The sequence below is a fragment of the Schistocerca piceifrons genome, chromosome 3 (assembly GCF_021461385.2).
Source record: "Schistocerca piceifrons isolate TAMUIC-IGC-003096 chromosome 3, iqSchPice1.1, whole genome shotgun sequence".
Classification (NCBI taxonomy): Eukaryota; Metazoa; Arthropoda; class Insecta; order Orthoptera; family Acrididae; genus Schistocerca; species Schistocerca piceifrons.
The window spans coordinates 550,279,263-550,296,905 of NC_060140.1; the positions used below are offsets into that span (position 1 = coordinate 550,279,263).

General features: G+C 42.8%; 1 protein-coding gene across 1 annotated transcript in view; it reads left to right on the forward strand.

The window, feature by feature from the left end:
* LOC124788825 overlaps positions 1-17,643 on the forward strand; it is a 242,778-nt gene that overhangs the window by 76,924 nt on the left and 148,211 nt on the right. The gene's annotated exons all lie outside the window — the stretch shown is intronic.

Below are 17,643 nucleotides of genomic sequence, written 5' to 3' on the forward strand. Positions count from 1 at the left end.
CTGCATCCGTCACAGTTCCTGGGATAACCTTTTAAGTCCATTTGTAAGTATACCTCACAAAAATAACTTTACGTGGCATGCTGAAGAGTGTCAAGTGCAAACAAGGCTGTAAATACAGGGTGTTTCAAAATGAACATTCCGGTTTTACGGCGTTTTAGCATTTATTCTGTTCAGCTTACACTTGTAAATAATATACCAAATGAAAGAGCAACTCAGACAGTTTTTTTCGTATACCTGTGCACAGTGGGAAGAGTATGGAATGACAAAGAGTGACTGAAAAACGTGCTGAAATAGTTTGAGTTTCTCACGCTTAGCCCCAAGAAATTTTCCAGCGGTAAGTTTATGGGCCTTTCTTTTTCGGTGAATCAACTGTAACTGATGCTTCTTATCTTGATGTACTACAGCTATGGCCCGTGCCTCAGTAGGAAGAAGCTGAACAACACGTCTTTATTTGGGAGCAAGATGGTGCGCCGCCTCACTGGCATAACTCAGTACGCGACTGGTTAAACGACGAGGTATTGGTCTCAAGGGGCCGACTGACACAGCATTTTATGCATGACCTCCACGTTCACACACGATCTCACGCGATCATGGGTATGTGACTCCGATACCAGTTGATCTATCCGACTTTAGAAACAGTGTAATTGCAACAGTTACTCCTGACACATTGATCAAGGTTTCGGAACATCTCGCCTATCGACTCGATGTGTGATCGGTGTTCACATTGAATAATTGTAAGAAAAACTGCTTGCGTTTCTCTTTCGTTTGATGTATTATTTATAATTATAAGGTGAATGTAAGCTACAAAGCCTTAAAAACCGTATATTCATTTTGAAACACCCTGTACTTTATAAAAATCTGATTTGTAAATAGTTTTCGTTTAACTTTTATACTCCAAAAACAAGGAAATATAAAAAAGGAATTGTGAGAAACGGCGTGTGGTATCCAGGATGAATTTTCCTCTGCGTTGGAGTGTGCACTGGTTTGAACTTCCTGGAAGACTGAAACTGCGTACAGGCCCGGTACTAAAACCTGCGACCTTTGCCTTTCGCTAAAAAAGTGCTCTACACAATGAACTACTCAGGCACGACTCCCAACGGTTGGATATGACGTGCTGGCTTAAGTAAAGCAGTGAGGTCAGAACTTGAGTCGTGTTTGGCTAGCTCAGTCGGTAGAGCATTTGCCCATGAAACACAAAGGTTCCACGTTCTAGTTCCGGTCTGGCACGCCGGCCGGTGTGGCCGTGCGGTTAAAGGCGCTTCAGTCAGGAACCGCGTGACCGCTACGGTCGCAGGTTCGAATCCTGCCTCGGGCATGGATGTGTGTGATGTCCTTAGGTTAGTTAGGTTTTATTAGTTCTAAGTTCTAGGCGACTGATGACCTCAGAAGTTAAGTCGCATAGTGCTCAGAGCCATTTGAACCATTTGAAGCCGGTCTGGCACACAATTTTAATGTGCCATTAAGTTTCGATATACGGTATGTTCTCCTGGTGTTTCTCGGCTAACGCTAAAAATTTGACGATTTATTTTTCAACCTGTCCGACGGAAGGAAATTAAGGAGTTTAATATCACTTAGACGACACGGACGTTAGAGACGGAGCACAAGCTGTAATAGGATAAAAGTGAGGAAGGAAATCGACCGTAACCTCTTGAGACGGAACCGTCCTGCCATATGGCTTAATCGCTTTAGAGAAACCACGGAAAATCTAAATTGACATTGCCGGAAGGGGATTCGGACACGTCTCGAAATGTAGGTCCAGTGGGTTTTTCACTGGTCCACCTCCGTCGTTCGTATTCAGAACAGATAAACCACTAGTAAAAAAAATAAATCCGTGTCAACAACTAATACAGCGTCGTTGACACAGATCTCCCGTTCTCCTCTTACGTTTTTGTTTCGGACCTCGATGAGATTGTTCCTAGCGAATGAAGGAGACTGAGAAACTACGTAGCTTTAAACGTGAATTTGCTACATCAGAAGAACGACATCGCGAACTGGAGTCCATCCTGGAAAATCAACCACAGCTAACGCAAGCGCTGGCTATCGTAGGATCCACGAGAAGAGCCAGGAATAGAGACGCGAGTGGGCCGCAGGAAGACACTATTCGTGACTGCTGACGCCATGCGCAGACCACCAAAAACTTCCAGGGTCTGCACTTCCAAGTGTCGACACCGAAGCTCTGCTTCCTACGACTTCCGGCAGACCTGTCTTGTCAATAGGACGCCCATCGTACGACAAACTACGCCCTGATGCGTCTAGCAGGCCGGAGTCGCAACACCACAAAGGACAGCAAATAACGAAATTCTACCAATTGTGCGCACACACATACAGTGGGAACAATACAGGATTACATTTTAAGGTGACACGGGGTAATACAGCGTGCGAAAATTACTACATAGGACGTATGGCGGCAACAATGGCTTTACCCCAGCTTGGCACCAACGGAGCTTCGATGAAGCGGAGTCATTCCACGCTGCTACAACTCTGAGGCAGGGTTTATCGGCCGCAGGGGCTAGAGAGTAGTTATGTGCCAATTTCTCGGCAACCCACGATTAGATGTGTTCATTGGGTGAGAGATGTGGAGAGCGTGGTGGCCAGGGCTACGGTGCAACAACCCCTGCACAGACGCAGGTCAGGACAATAAGGGCAGCATCCGACCTCGCTTTATCTTCTTTGAGGCTTCGAAGAGGGCCTTAACAGGTCAGAAATGTAACGGCTGCTGTCCAGACTTCCGAGTGTGTGAACCAGAGGATTGTGTACCCAGCGGCAACGTTGACTCTCACGACAGGTGCTCTGCTGACGAACGCAGTGTGGCAAAGTTCGCTCTCTTTGGAGTCTCCAGAAACGGATACGTCCATCGTGAATCTGTATGCATAAACGTGACGCTTCTGAAAATACGACGTGGCGCTACTGCATCCTGTATTGTTCAGCACACCGCTGCGGGCACAGGTCTCTCTGCTGTAGGAATGGCGGTTATCGTTGAAACATCCGTTTTTCGGGTATCTCAGGTTTTTTTAACGGCAGTTTGAACTGAGTGTTACAACCGCTCAAAATAACCGATTTTGAAATAACCGATTTCGGTTTTTAGTTCCTACTATGTCCCGTAATAAACGTAGGAATCGAACAAAGACTGAAAAAAATTTGACTCCCTCATTTTCGAGATCTATAGAATCAAAATCGTAAATTAAATAGGCAAATAAAAACTTAGTCCGTCCATCGTTTGCTGCTTTTCTGGAAAATTGGTAAATGGCTGAATACTACAAAACATTGGCAGTATTCGCCTACTGACACAATTTTTTTTTTTTTTGGAACTATGCTAAAAAATCACGTTCTAATCGAGGATCATACCAGATCTGGGAATTAGGAATTTCAGTGCTAAACGGTGAAAACTGAGCTTGAAAAATTCTGCCGGCCGGTGTGGCCGTGCGGTTAAAGGCGCTTCCGTCTGGAACCGCGTGACCGCTACGGTCGCAGGTTCGAATCCTGCCTCGGGCATGGATGTGTGTGATGTCCTTAGGTTAGTTAGGTTTAATTAGATCTAAGTTCTAGGCGACTGATGACCTCAGAAGTTAAGTCGCATAGTGCTCAGAGCCATTTTTTTAAAAAAAATTCTACTTTTCGTATTAATTTGTTTTTTTTTTTTTTTCAAAGGCTACAAGCTGATAAACACATATTACGGAGACACAGGAAACAGATCAGCTACTTTCAGTTTTTACTATAAACCATGAATGAGTTGTTAAGATATAAGTTTTCTCCTTGTATGATGTCGCAAGTTTCTTGTGGCTCCTTCCGTTCTTTACCTTTTAAGGGGGTGTAGGACGTCAAACGGGCCGGCTTGCAGCAGGAGAGGCACCACAGGACATTTTAATTTCCACTGTCTATACTTTTACAAATGAATTCATAAAACGTTGTCAGCATGACCAGGAATGATTCAGGATTCACACACATACCAGTGGAAGTTCAAAAACATAGCAAAATAATTTATTTACATGTGAAATTTCATCATTTTTTTACTCACTATTGGCTGCATTTGTTGCTACAGGTACCCTTTTCTTCATAAGTAAGAGACATTCTTCGATGAATTTTGTACAGCATACAAACCATACTTGCAGGTGTATGAAACTCTATAATTTATTTAATTTATGAAAAATGAATCAGCTGTTACATTTTAAACTTCATGTTTATATAAACTCAAATTTAATAGTTAATTATCTCAATTTTTACCATATTTTTAATAGAATTGGAAAATTCTAGTTGCGTGTACCTGTAACTATGTCTTCTATTCTGTGCAAAATTCATCGAAGAATGTCTCTTGCTTATGAAGAAAAGTGTACCTGTAGCAACAGATACACCAATAGTAAGTGAAAATATGATGAACTTTCACATGTAAAAAAAAATATTTTGCTATGTTTTTGAACTTCCACTGCTATGAGTTTGAATCCTGAATCCTTCCTGGTCACGCTGACAAAGTTTTGTGAATTTATTTGTAAAAGTATAGACAATGGAAATTAAAATGTCCTGTGGTGCCTCTCCTGCTCCAAGTCGGCCCCTTTTGACGCCCCACGCCCCTTAAAGGAAATGGAACATTGTACTTCACTGGTGCGGCACCGACGACGATAGCGTGAAACCGTCACATAGACAGACGGGGCAAGTCTCACACAATGTATGTACACGCGTACCGTCCTATAGGCCACACCACGTGGTAACAGGTACATTATTCTCACAGTAATGCTGTACCAATTTCGATGCCATGTGTTTGATGCTCATTCCTGTCGGCATTGTTATTAAAATAGCGTTGATCGCTTTTCCCATTTTTTAGACTAACGCAATATTTCAAAAGAATGGAAATTTTACGAAGAAAAATTACTCCTTTTTTTTAAAAAAAAGGTCTATTAAAAAACCAAAAATTTTAGCAATGCTGCTACGGCTAATTGAATTCCGGTTTTTTTACCCAGTCAGTAGTAATAAATAAAAAGAAACACCCGTTACAACCGAGACCAAGAAAATATCGAAAAATACCGGTATCGTTTTAACCGGTCGGTTTTTCCCATCTCTTCTCAGCTGCCGCTTCAAGACAAGTCGCGACAATGGCCACCGTGCGGACAATCGTAGTCTAACTATCCGTCTGTATACCTTTCCTGATGCAAACAAGCCTATTTCCTGGCTCGAAGAATGCTGCGTGACTGTTCCTGCCTGCACAGCCTAGGGAACAAATGGGTCGTCTCGGTCGCTAGTCGCGTGGAGCAAAGGAGATCGGTTTGAGAGTGGCCCTCCTGAACTCATCGATTCGAGATTAGCATGACAGACGTGAGGCCTCTACCAACTGCATCAACAATATGGTGAAAAAATGAACTGCACTCTCGGTACGCCACAGTCCTGGCGCTATTGAATTTCTATACACGCTGGTAAACATTTCTCTTTCTTACATGACTTGCGACACTGTCATCTCACAAACAAACAACATTCAGATGCGATTTCTGAATAGAAACACTGTACGTAATCTTTCCTTACACAGGGTTTAACGGGTATAAATGCAGATATTTCTAGATGTGGTACCTTAATGTACGTAAAAATCAGTGTGTTGGTTGCTTTTTCTCTGCGTCGGACACTCTTCTCACAAACACGTTACAAACTTTACGACCTGATATTTTCTCCACGAAGTGGACTACGCCTGTCAGTATAGACTAACAGTGTCCACACTTCAACACATGTCCTTCTACGCATGGGAAAACATTAATGGCTTGCTTTTGCCACGTGTACTTGGATGTACTAACCAACCGAAAAACATACAACTTGTAATAGCTATAATTATTATTCTGAAAATGAAGTAAATACTGATGTAATGTTGTTCAGTACACTGTCCTCATTCACAAGTAGAAATCTCTGCATGTATACCCATTACACCCTGTGTTCGGAAGATATATGGCGTTACTGCTATCTATTTAGTGTGATTACTCTAAGTGTACTACTAATACATTTTTCATGTCAGTTTGAAGTTTTTTGCAGGCCTGCTTCATAGTGTTGCGCAATTTTAATGGCCGGCAGTTTATGATTATCCTCGTAGTAAGTGCATTGCGTTTTCGTCCATTACCACAGCAGTGCATTTTAGGACGTTGTTTACTGCATTTCATTCGTCAGTCGTTCTTTAGCGTGTTGTGTTGGTAAATATATCTCGAATTTACCAGATCTCGGAACACTCGTACTATTAACACTTTGCCTTCTGCACGTCTCGTACAAATTTATTCGCTTGGCGCCGGCAGCGCTAATTCGGATTACTTGGCTTGTCGCAGGCCGTTTTCGACATTCTCGGGAGATTATAAATTGTTGTGTTTTACTAATCTCATCGTCAGTTCTCATAAGTTCTCAACCCTGTTCCCCTACTTTCGTGAAATTTCGAAGATATACATACGTAAATAAATACAAATTTTGTTTGTTTTATATATTTGTTTATTTGCATTGTCTTTGGTACTTGGTATTTCTCTTTCATATGACATGCAGCAAAACAATCTCCAAGATGTAACGCAACTCCACAAGACTTGCACATTAAATTTGTTGTGCCTTTCTTTTGTTTTTGGAACATACATGGCAGTTTCTTCGTTTCCGTTTATTCGTTTCGGAAGTAATTAGGCGTATTAGTTGGTGTTGCTTTATGTGACCGGCAAGTCTGTCAACCGGATCACGATGAGACGTACGCGATGTAATGGCGACCTCCAAGTTTTGGTCCCCGCATTCATCGTAAATAATCGTATAGTCTCTTTCGTCTGCCATGATGAAAGGGCACATGTACTTATAAAAACAAAAAACTTGATGACGTGTGTAACTTACTGTTACCTAAACAAAACTCCAACAGAATGCAAAAGATACTAAAGTGCTGTCGCCGGCCACGCGCGATACTATGCTCACGACACCACCGTGGTGTCGCCGTCCACTGAGCGATACCATGCACACGACACCACTGTGGTGTCGCCGGCCGTTGACCGCTATTTCGCGCACGACACCACTGTGGTGTCGCCGGACGGCAGAGTGTTAACTAGCTAAAGCCAATGGCAAGTAGGGAAATAACAATACTTGTGGCGTGTTATTTTCTTTTGAAGTGTAACAGAGGATATGGGGACCGCACGAAGCATTTCTGCCAATTATGGAGAGTGCAGTCTCGGAAAAAAGCACAGATATAAAATAGTTTTTTGCCGTTTCAAAGAGGTAACCATGTCGAGGTTAGTGACTCACCATGTTTAAAAAAAGATAGGAGTTTAACACCTTCTAAAATGCTATCAACCCAACAATAAGCAGATGGTAAAAAATGTAAAAGACAGATAACCATAAGCAAACGTACATGTTAAGCGCAAATATAAATAATTTAAGGAATGATATTTTGCGCTTCACTGGTTGATCGTCACATAGTAGGTAATCACTATTGTACTTTTCTAAGAATGTTGCTACTGAGGTTATTTATTTGTATCAACATCCGAATTTAGTGAAGGTATGTCTGAGTTCAAAGAAAGCAGGAATATGTAGCAGAAAGTGTCTCTTCCATTCACTGCATATGATTTTACGTGTCTCGTGGGTTGAGGAAGGTGGCATGTATTAAGAACTGCTGCCAAAGAATGTAAACATAGCTGCTCACATTTATTGCCAGTACCTCACTCACCTTATATCATCAACTGAAGAAAAACAACTCACAAGACTGTATCAGTTGCGGCTGAAAAACGACAACGCACGCTTTCACGTCGTTAATATGGCAAATTTAGCACCAACTACTTTAGCTTTTATATTGCCCAGTTACCCGATCTTTCACATTTCTCATTATGTGAAAACATTCGCAGGCACACCCCCAAAACGCGATTATTTTTCAAACTTGTCTTGACAACTTTGGATCTCCAAAGAAAAGCATTCTCAGAGATTTACAGATAATGAAGAAAATTGTATCAGTGATAAATTTTCGTATCCTCACCGTGTGGAGAAAAGAGAGGAAAAAATCATCATAACCAACAAATGTACGGCAAGTTTTCTGGCGTCCAAACATGTAGATGATTTCACAAAAAATAGAATCGTCAACAACCCTGTAAGACAGTCAAATAACAACCCAGTTGGACAGCCAAATACATACCGCTGTCAATCAATCCGGCAAACCTCAGTAATTACCTAAAAAATGTTTCAATCAACTTAACACAATAATAATGTACAGTGAAAGCCGCTGACTTTAAAGACAGTTACAGGGGCTTTATGTCTGCGGTGCGTGCGCTCAGATAAGCTGTTGGATAAAAGGGACACTCAACTGATCGCACTCCCTCTCGATTTTCTAGAGAGGAAAAACTGATGCGTTCTTTTTTTTACGATGTTAGCTTTGGATGGCGCGCCGTGCTTTTGATCGAGCTAGGAGGCGCAGCGACTGGCGCACTGGGCTCGCATGCGGGAGGACGACGGTTCCAATCCCCATCCTGATTTAGGGTTCCGTGATTTCCCAAAATCGCTTAAATCAAGTGCTAGCTGAGTTGCTTTGAAACGGCACGGCTAATTTCCTTCTCCATCTTTCCCTAAGCCGAGCCTATGCTCCGCCCCTAATGGCCTCGTTATGGACGTTAAACTTACATTTCATCATACAGTCGGTATTATTACGATGTTCGTGTGCTGAGTCAACGCAATGCAAAGTGTGATCGTAAAAATAAAAAGATTCCATTAATAGCAGTCACTTGCTATTCACTCCATACACTCAAAATCCCTGACTTTAGGCCACAAAATGCTGTGCATTCAACATTTTGGGAAAAATGTATGCGTTAATCCTGTGTGTCATGTTGGCGCAGCTGTGTAACTTATCCCTCACTCTGCCCTTAAATCCTAGGACACAGCATAATGCCAATACGTTCTTTTGAACAGCATTTGTACTTCAGATATTAGCAGATATCTTTCTACAGCAGGTATGTGTCCATTTACGTACTCTGACAGAATCATTTGTGAAGTTATATCGCTCATGTAAGTAAAATTTGGGTTTTAAGTTACAGAAGCATCATAGAGTAACTAAAGTTCTATTAGGACTAAGAAATAGAAAGATCGCACGTAACACATGTCACCGAGGACGGGTTCAAATTGATTGTTGGTAAATATGAAGCGACGCGAAAATTCAACAATTGTTGAAAGCGATGACTTCGATATTTTTACAAATGCTGTAGTTTTTAAATGAGTTTCTTCTCGAATACAGCCAACCTCATGATTCCTTACACCTAAACGTTTTTATTTTCTAGCAGGATCTGCAGAAGCACAATATATATTTTAAAGTAAAAACCCTTTTATAAAATTACTTTTAAAAAACTTATTCGCTATACATTGTATGCCCCGCAACATGACAGTTTCACAATATCATTTCTGTACCATGTACTGCGTTGCGAATGGTAAAGATTAATCTAACTAATTATGCAATGTATCCATTTTACTGTTTTACCTGTTTTTATCATTTGTATGTCACCACGACCCGGCTAATGCGAACAGAGTCGACATAATAAATAACGTGACTCGTGGTAATTTCCAGTTTTTATTTTCTTTGTCACTAAGTCGAGACGATATACAAGTACGTTATGAGTTGCCACATACGTGTCAAATCTCTCACAATTTTAATTTTATTCATTGTCAAAAGAGAGAGAAGGGGGGAGGGGGAGAGAGAAAGTACGTTGCAGAGTATTCGATGCCAGGCACTAGAAAAAAGTGCATGCTGCTGGTCGGTGCAGATGTAACACACTGGTCTCGCTCTCCAGTTGTCTCGATCTCATTTCACGATCTCTGCTTAGGAACATATTGAGAGGATACGCTGACTGAGTGCAAGGCCAATGATTTCCCTCAACACCAATACGGGGACTACCTGGTGGTGGGTTTAGGTCTGAAAACTGTAGCCAGAAATAAGCTCGGTGTCCGACGTTGTGTTTTCGGTGTTTTTTTTACGAATAACGTAAGAAATGTTTACATGTCTGGAAATTTCTGTTTACAGTCATGTGTTCATAAATGTATGGAGGGATTTATTAACCACAAATAGTCACCCGCTTTAAAGAGCAGACGGTAGAGATTGTAGATCAAGTACTAGACAATCATGTGGCACTCTGCCGCTCAATTTAGTAATTGCAGTAAAGTAGCGGCCAGGTGCCACTCGGTTGTAAGGAACTAGCGCACTATGATTTGTCGACGGAACAGAATGCCACAATCAAACCTATCAGGTTCGGTCCTGCCCATGAACATACTGTGGATGAAGCAGTTCAGTTTGTTGGTATCTCATCACTGACTAAACAACATAGTGTAATCACTGACAGCGATGTAAAATGACGTAATGACAGCGATCGTAAAAAGATCTTATTCGCGATCGACCGGAGACGAGTGTCACGCCTTATCAATGGCAATCAGTCGAGTACCTCACAACAGACCCTTTGCTAATTGCAGCATATAATGCTGCACATCTTCGACCTAGCGAGGTGGTGTAATGGTCAGCACACTGTACTCGCATTCGAGAGGACGATGGTTCAAGCCCGCGTCCAGCCAACCTCATTTAGGTTTTCCGTGATTTCTCTAAATCGCTTCAGGGAAATGCCGGGATGAGTCCTTTGAAAGGGTACGGCCGACTTCCTTCCCTAATCTAATGAGAGCGATGACCTCGCTGTTTGGTCCCCTCCTCCACCCCCCCCCCCTCCCTCCCCCCCCCCCCAAAATCAACCAACCAACCAAACACAAACGGACAGTAACTAAAGACGGTATTGCACGACACATCTATTGTTTACAATTAAATCTTCGATGAGATTCACGTCGGGTGATCTGGACGGCCACATCATTGGCTCTGATTGTCCAGAATGTTCTTCACACAAGTCACGAACGATTGTGTCATCCATAAAAATTCGGTCGTTGTTTGGGAACATGAAATCCGTGAATGGCTGCAAATGGTCTCTAAGTAGCCGAACATAACCATTTCCAGTCAACTATCGGCTCAGTTGGACAGGGGATCAATCCCATTCAATTCCTTGTAAACGCAGTCCACACCATTATGGAGCTCGTTGACAACTTGGATCTCTTCAAGGAGTCTGCGCCACCAACCGAAATCGGGTCTCATCTGACCAGGCCACGGCGTTCCAGTCGTCTAGGGTCCAAGCGATATGGTCACGAGTCCAGGACAGGCGCTGCAGGCGATGTGCTGTTAGCAAAGGCACTCGCGTCGATCGTCTGCTGCCATAGCCCATTAATGCCAAATTTCGCCGCACTGTCCTAACGCTTATGTTCAAAGCCGTCAGCCACTAAATTGTCGGAGACGAGATGTAGTACCTGAAATGTAGTATTCTCGACATACTCTTCGCACTGTGGATCTCAGAATATTGAATTCCCTAACAATTTCGAAATGGGATATCCCCTGTGTCTACCTCCAGCCACCATTCCCCCGTTCAAAGACTGTTAACTCCCGTCGTGCCGCCATAAACACGCCGGACACCTTTTCACATGAGTCACCTGAGTACAAATGACAGTTGCGCCAATGCACGGGCCTTTTATACCTTTTGTACGCTATACTACCGCCATCTGTATGTGTGCATATCGCTATCCCGTTACTTGTGTCGCCCCAGCTTTTCGGAGCAGGAGGCTCGTTTATGACGTTGAGTGTGAGAGTTGATATTTTTGTAAAACTGCTTTTTACTTCTGAGAGGCCAAGGTTCGTATTTATTAAGCACTTATTTTGCAGCTGGTATGAAACTGCATTATGATTCTACCGAGGTATGTTGGTTTTATGTCGTGCTGGGCCGCGCGGGATTAGCCGAGTTGTCTAAGGCGCTGCAGTCATGGACTGAGTCCTCCCTCGGGCATGGGTGTGCGTGTTTGTCCTTAGGATAGTTTAGGTTAAGTAGTGTGTAAGCTTAGGGACTGACGACCTTAGCAGTTAATTCCCATAAGATTTCACACACATTTGAACACTTTTGCCTTGCTGGTATAAGCAAATCTTTATCTACGTTTCCGGTTCACAGCATTTTAGGCATGGAGGACACAATTATGTATGCAGCGTTTGCCGTGAAGTGTCCGCCTTAGTCGTTAGGAGAAGGTCAGAACGGCGACGTAATACCAACAGTAGGAATTAGATTCGACCGTGGGTGGGAAGAAGGGGTGAAGGGAGAGACGTATACTCCCTGTTAAAGGACTTGAGCCCCGAAGATCCTCGGGAATTAGGAACTTCGGCAGAAAGGATGTCCCTTGAGAAGCTGCTGTCGATCGTACCTGACGAGAGTCGTGCAAGTGACACAGTAATGGGGGAAGCTATTTGACAACAGTGCGACCGCAAAGTTGCAAAACGACTTTTACGGGCCTCAGTGGTGGCGACCGGCACATCTTCTCTGGCGCTTGTGGCTGTTCTCTCAACACTATACTTCCTGGCATGCTCAAATAATACAAAAGATGCAATCAAATCAAACACGTGCAGTACTTTCACCAATCAAAGTGTACGTGCACATACCGCAAGTAAAATTATTATCAAAATTACGTAGAAACTTGAAAACTCTGAATTAAACATTTATAGACGTACCTTACTATGGTGCAGCGTATCTAGGGGATCATACAGACACCTCAATATACACGCTTATCCTTTCTTTGCTCCTTTCCTTTTCTGCAACAATACACTCTCATTCATTAGGTACACAACTTTTCTAAACAGCGATACTGCAATAAAGAGTTTTCATTTGCTTTAGTACAGTATTTATAAAAAAATTACTCACTGATAAATTTGTAGAATGTGTCGTGCAACAGCCAGATGAGTCCGTCGTCGCTTTGGCCTGCCGCTGCTGCCGAGTTTCGTTTCGTCAACGCAACTACAAAAGTATTTTATCGATATTGTTGGCCATGCGTGGTTCCCACCAATACATTCATGTTTATTGAAATAGGAGCAAAGAGAAGATCGCCAGATTGTTGTGTGTTCAAGCATCAATGCTTTATAAACAGTTAATTGACAATGAAACAAAATTTCCTCAGAGCAGGCAGCTGTATCAAAGCTGTGATTATTTTCCTCTTGTAATCGTTTGTGATTAAGATTCGATTGTCATCTTTCTAACTGAGTTGCTACAGAGACAATTTCTTTTCAAAGAGTTTTCAGATACGGCCTCTGTAGGGCTAGAGAATACATTGAACGTATTTTGGCATTATTGCTGAAAAGTGCAGAATTTTTGACCAATCTTCGAATGTATTCCCAAAATTTTCTGAACATATTGTAAAAGCTTGCTGTGTCTTGCACAGTTTTGATCGTGACCGGAGGAGGATGAGATTAGTGTTTAACGTCCTGTCGACATCGAGATCATTAGAGACGGAGCTCAAGCTCGGATTAGGGAAGGATGGGGAAGGAATGCGGCCGTGCCCTTTCGAAGGAAACATCCCGACATTTGTCTTAAGCGATTGAGGGAAATCACGAAAACCTAAATCAGGATAGCCAGACTTTAATTTTCTGCAGCTTATCTGAATATTCCTGACACTCCACGTTGCTTATCGATGGATGTTTGTCAGCTTCAGAGATGAAATCTTCTGTAGTAACTCTCATCTCTAGCCACCAATATGACATACACGACTGTACTACCAATAACAGTGAGCACCCGTGAGCGAACTTTTAAAATGCGGTGTTATCCGCTGCGTGGTCGGTCAGCAGCACCACCGAGATGCGTTTTGTGAAGGCTGTTATTCTTTTAAAATTTATTCACAAGATGCTCCTTTACACACAATTTGTGAATACTAAAGTATGTATTTTGTGTGTGTATGTGTGTGCCGTACAATGTGTTTGTAGCACGGTGTTGAGAGGAGGTAGAAACTCGGTGGCTGCACATAGTCTACTCACGAATGACAGCATTGGGGCGCCACGCTCCGACGGACGGATCGCCATCAACCGTGTCTTCATGGGACATGCGGAAAGGTTTGGTGTTTGACCCAGGACGTTGGCGCAAAGTCTGGTGATCAGAAACATTATGCCCCTACCTTTCCTACCCTTTCCGGCTAAATACTGACAGTGAAAATTTTTTCCAGCACCAGGATTCGAACTGGTTTATCCCAAGGGTCGAGCGATACAGTACAAGCGTGCGTTAGCGACCTCTTTTTTTTAACATCTGAGTCCGCAGCTCGTGGTCGTGCGGTAGCGTTCTCGCTTCCCACGCCCGGGTTCCCGGGTTCGATTTCCGGCGGGGTCAGGGATTTTCTCTGCCTCGGGATGACTGGGTGTTGTGTGATGTCCTTAGGTTAGTTAGGTTTAAGTAGTTCTAGGTTCTATGGGACTGATGACCATAGATGTTAAGTCCCATAGTGCTCACAAGGGAACCTCCCCATCGCACCCCCCTCAGATTTAGTTATAAGTTGGCACAGGGATAGGCCTTGACAAACGGAACACAGATCAATCGAGAAAACAGGAAGAAGTTGTGTGGAACTATGAAAAAAATAAGCAAAATATACAAACTGAGTAGTCCATGCGCAAGGTAAGCAACATCGAGGAGAGTATTGACTTACGAGCGCCGTGGTCCCGTGATTAGCGTGGGCAGGTGTGGAACGACAGGTCCTTGGTTCAAATCTTCTCTCAGATGAATATTTTAATTTTTTATTTTCAGATAATTATTAAAGTTCAGGCACTCACACATAATCAACTTCGCTCTCCAAAATTCCAGGACATGTTCAGATTTGCTTGGACATATACAGAATTTGACGGTCTACGCACGGAAACATTTGAAAACGTAAAAAACATATGTTTTGACAGAGCACAGGGAAAACTGTTCGACTCTGAAACTGTTGCATTCATTTGATGCAGTTTATGTGACAAACTCTTATGTTTTCATCACTTTTTTTGGAGTGATTATCACATCCACAAGAAAACCTAAATCGGGCAAGGTAGAAGAATCTTTTTACCCATTCGCTAAGTGTGCAAGTTAGGTGGGTCGACAACATATTCCTGTCATGTGACGCACATGCCGTCACCAGTGTCGTAAAGAATATATCAGACGTGTTTTCCTGTGGAGGAATCGGTTGACCTATGACCTTGCGATCAAATGTTTTCTGTTCCTATTGGAGAGGCACGTCCTTTCGTCTACTAATCGCACGGTTTTGCGGTGCGGTCGCAAAACACAGACATTAAACTTATTACAGTGAACAGAGACGTCAATGAATGAACAGACAGATCGTAACTTTGCGAAAATAAAGAAAGTAAAATTTTCACTCGAGAGAGGACTCGAACCAAGGACCTTTAATTCCGCAGTTGCTCACTCTAACCACGAGACCACGGCGCTCATCAGCTATCATTGTCTTTTATGTTGCCTATCTTGCACATGGACTACTCAGTTTGTATATTTTGCTTATTTTTTCATAGTTCCACACAACTTCTTCCTGTTTTCTCGATTGGTCTGTGTTCAGTTTTTCAAGGCCTATCCACTGTGTCAATTTATAACTAAATCTGAGGGGGGTGCGATGGGGAGGTTCCCTTGTCAGAGCCATTTTTTTTAACATCTGGAGTTGGTATATTTGTGTGATGTCCTTAGTTTAGCTAGGTTTAAGTAGTTCTAAGTTCTAGGGGACTTATTACCATAGATGTTAAGTCCCCTAGTGCTCACAGCCATTTTTTTAACATCTGAAGTTGGTATATTTGCCACCACGTATTACAAAACTTTCAGTAGCGCCAAACATACATATAAATTGTATCGTGGCCAGAGTATAACTAATTACAGTAATAACATTCAATCATTCAATCATTTGAATAATCATAATTGTCTCAAGGCACGTCAAGGTTTCGGGCTGCTCCTCGCGTTCACCGTCGCCCAAGTGAAGATTCAGTACGGTGAAGGAGAATTCCCGTGCCGCGCGAAGAACAATCGTTAGCTTGTGTATCAGTTGTTCCGAGCTACAGCTATAAAAATGTTTCCTCCGGGACGGATTTGAACCGGAGACCTATGGATTTCTACTTACAGAACCTCTACAGTCCACCTAAATTCTTCAAGTGTTTAGTTCGAATTTGATTTCTTTCTGAGTACTTTGTCATTTTCGTTCGCAATTACTTGCAGTGTCACATGACCAGCGTGTGATGGATGACATTTCACGGTTCTGCTAAGGTCTTCACGGCTACGGTAGCGGCCTCGGGGCCCACGAAGTCGCCACCGTACTTCGCCCTTAGCAACTATCCTCTACTTGTTGCCATCACCCCTGCACGTTCCACAACAATAAATTGAGCAGCTACGTTTTTCTTATCCTCCACCCGACTTTTGGAAATGAATGTTTAGCATATTTTCAAATTGTACTTTGTGGTCTTTTAATGAGAGTGTACGAAAATACTCTTTTTCGATGTATGTTTGGAACTCCTGTAGGCTGTCATCTCGTTTCTTGTTAGTAATGTAATTCATATAATTCCCGAAAAGCCACATTATGCCTCTGTTTTTCTCGTAGGTATAAGATACCTGATCTGGAACCAACAGGTCGGAGATTTCTACATTTTTACTATCTGTTCGTGCTAACAAAGCTTCACTTTAATGTTTTTAATTTTATGTTTTGTAATAGATTACCAGACGGCTTGGAACCCCCGGCTAATGCAGGCATTGCCTAAGTTGGTGGTCACGGTACCACTTTTTTTTTTCTTTTCATAAGTTCACTTCACTCTTGCTTAGGATGTGGAAAACGAACACTAGTTCTCTGCTCCCGGTCCTGATGCCCCTGTGTAAAAGGCCAAATATAGGAAAGGGGATGGGTGGAGACAAGGTGGGCAAGGACCGAAACACGACACCTACCCCGCCTGTCACTGTGCTGGTCCCTCACGTGGACATGGTACTAAGTTGGTTTTTTATTTCATTTCTTATTTTTCATGTTTATTCATTTTTTTCTCTTTATATTTGTTTAAGAAAATAAAACTTGATAGACATAAATTCCACAATTCCGGAACTCAAAAGAAAACAAATTATTTGCCTACGAAGAACACAATGAGAGAAGGGAAAAAAAAGAGAAAACATAGCTATTCAATGCGTTGACGATTAAAGAGAAGGTGTAACATATTTGCGAATGAAGCACGATAACGTTCTCTTTCACTGTATGTTGGCGAAAAACACGGAGGTCGAGGTAGTTGCCACAGCTGACTACATAGTGGGCGTACTCGTACTGTCCGAGCAGCCATACGAACGAATTAGTCTTCGTCCGAGGGAGGAGAGCCAACCACGAAGGCGGATGAAGGCCGCTATTGGAAGCAATGTTCCTGAAGCGCCGCAGAAGCGTGATGACTCCCATTTAAACCAATGCTTCGCCAGCGGAAACGCTTCTCAGAGGCTCCCTGTGTAGGCGGCATTAGATGCGACGTGGTTTCACGTGAAGCCGGCCTTAGGCGCGTCGTGTAATACCGGCTTTCTGCGGACATGGAACGTGGCCAGACGAGCAGCCATTTTCTCTCTTTCTAAACGATGAGAGCACTGAGCGCAGCACGAGCCCAGTGTAGCGTTTAACCCACAATATGTGGAAGGCGCAGTTCAGGCCAGTGTATGGTTATGTGATGTTTTGGGGGCGTTTTTCATACCGTGACATGGACCTAGTCGTTCAGGTTATCGTAAACACGAGTCAGGATATTTATTTCAAAATTATCGATGAGCAAGTATTGCCCTTTCGTTTGCAACTTTATGATGAGCATTTTGTCTGTAGCGGAACAACATCCCT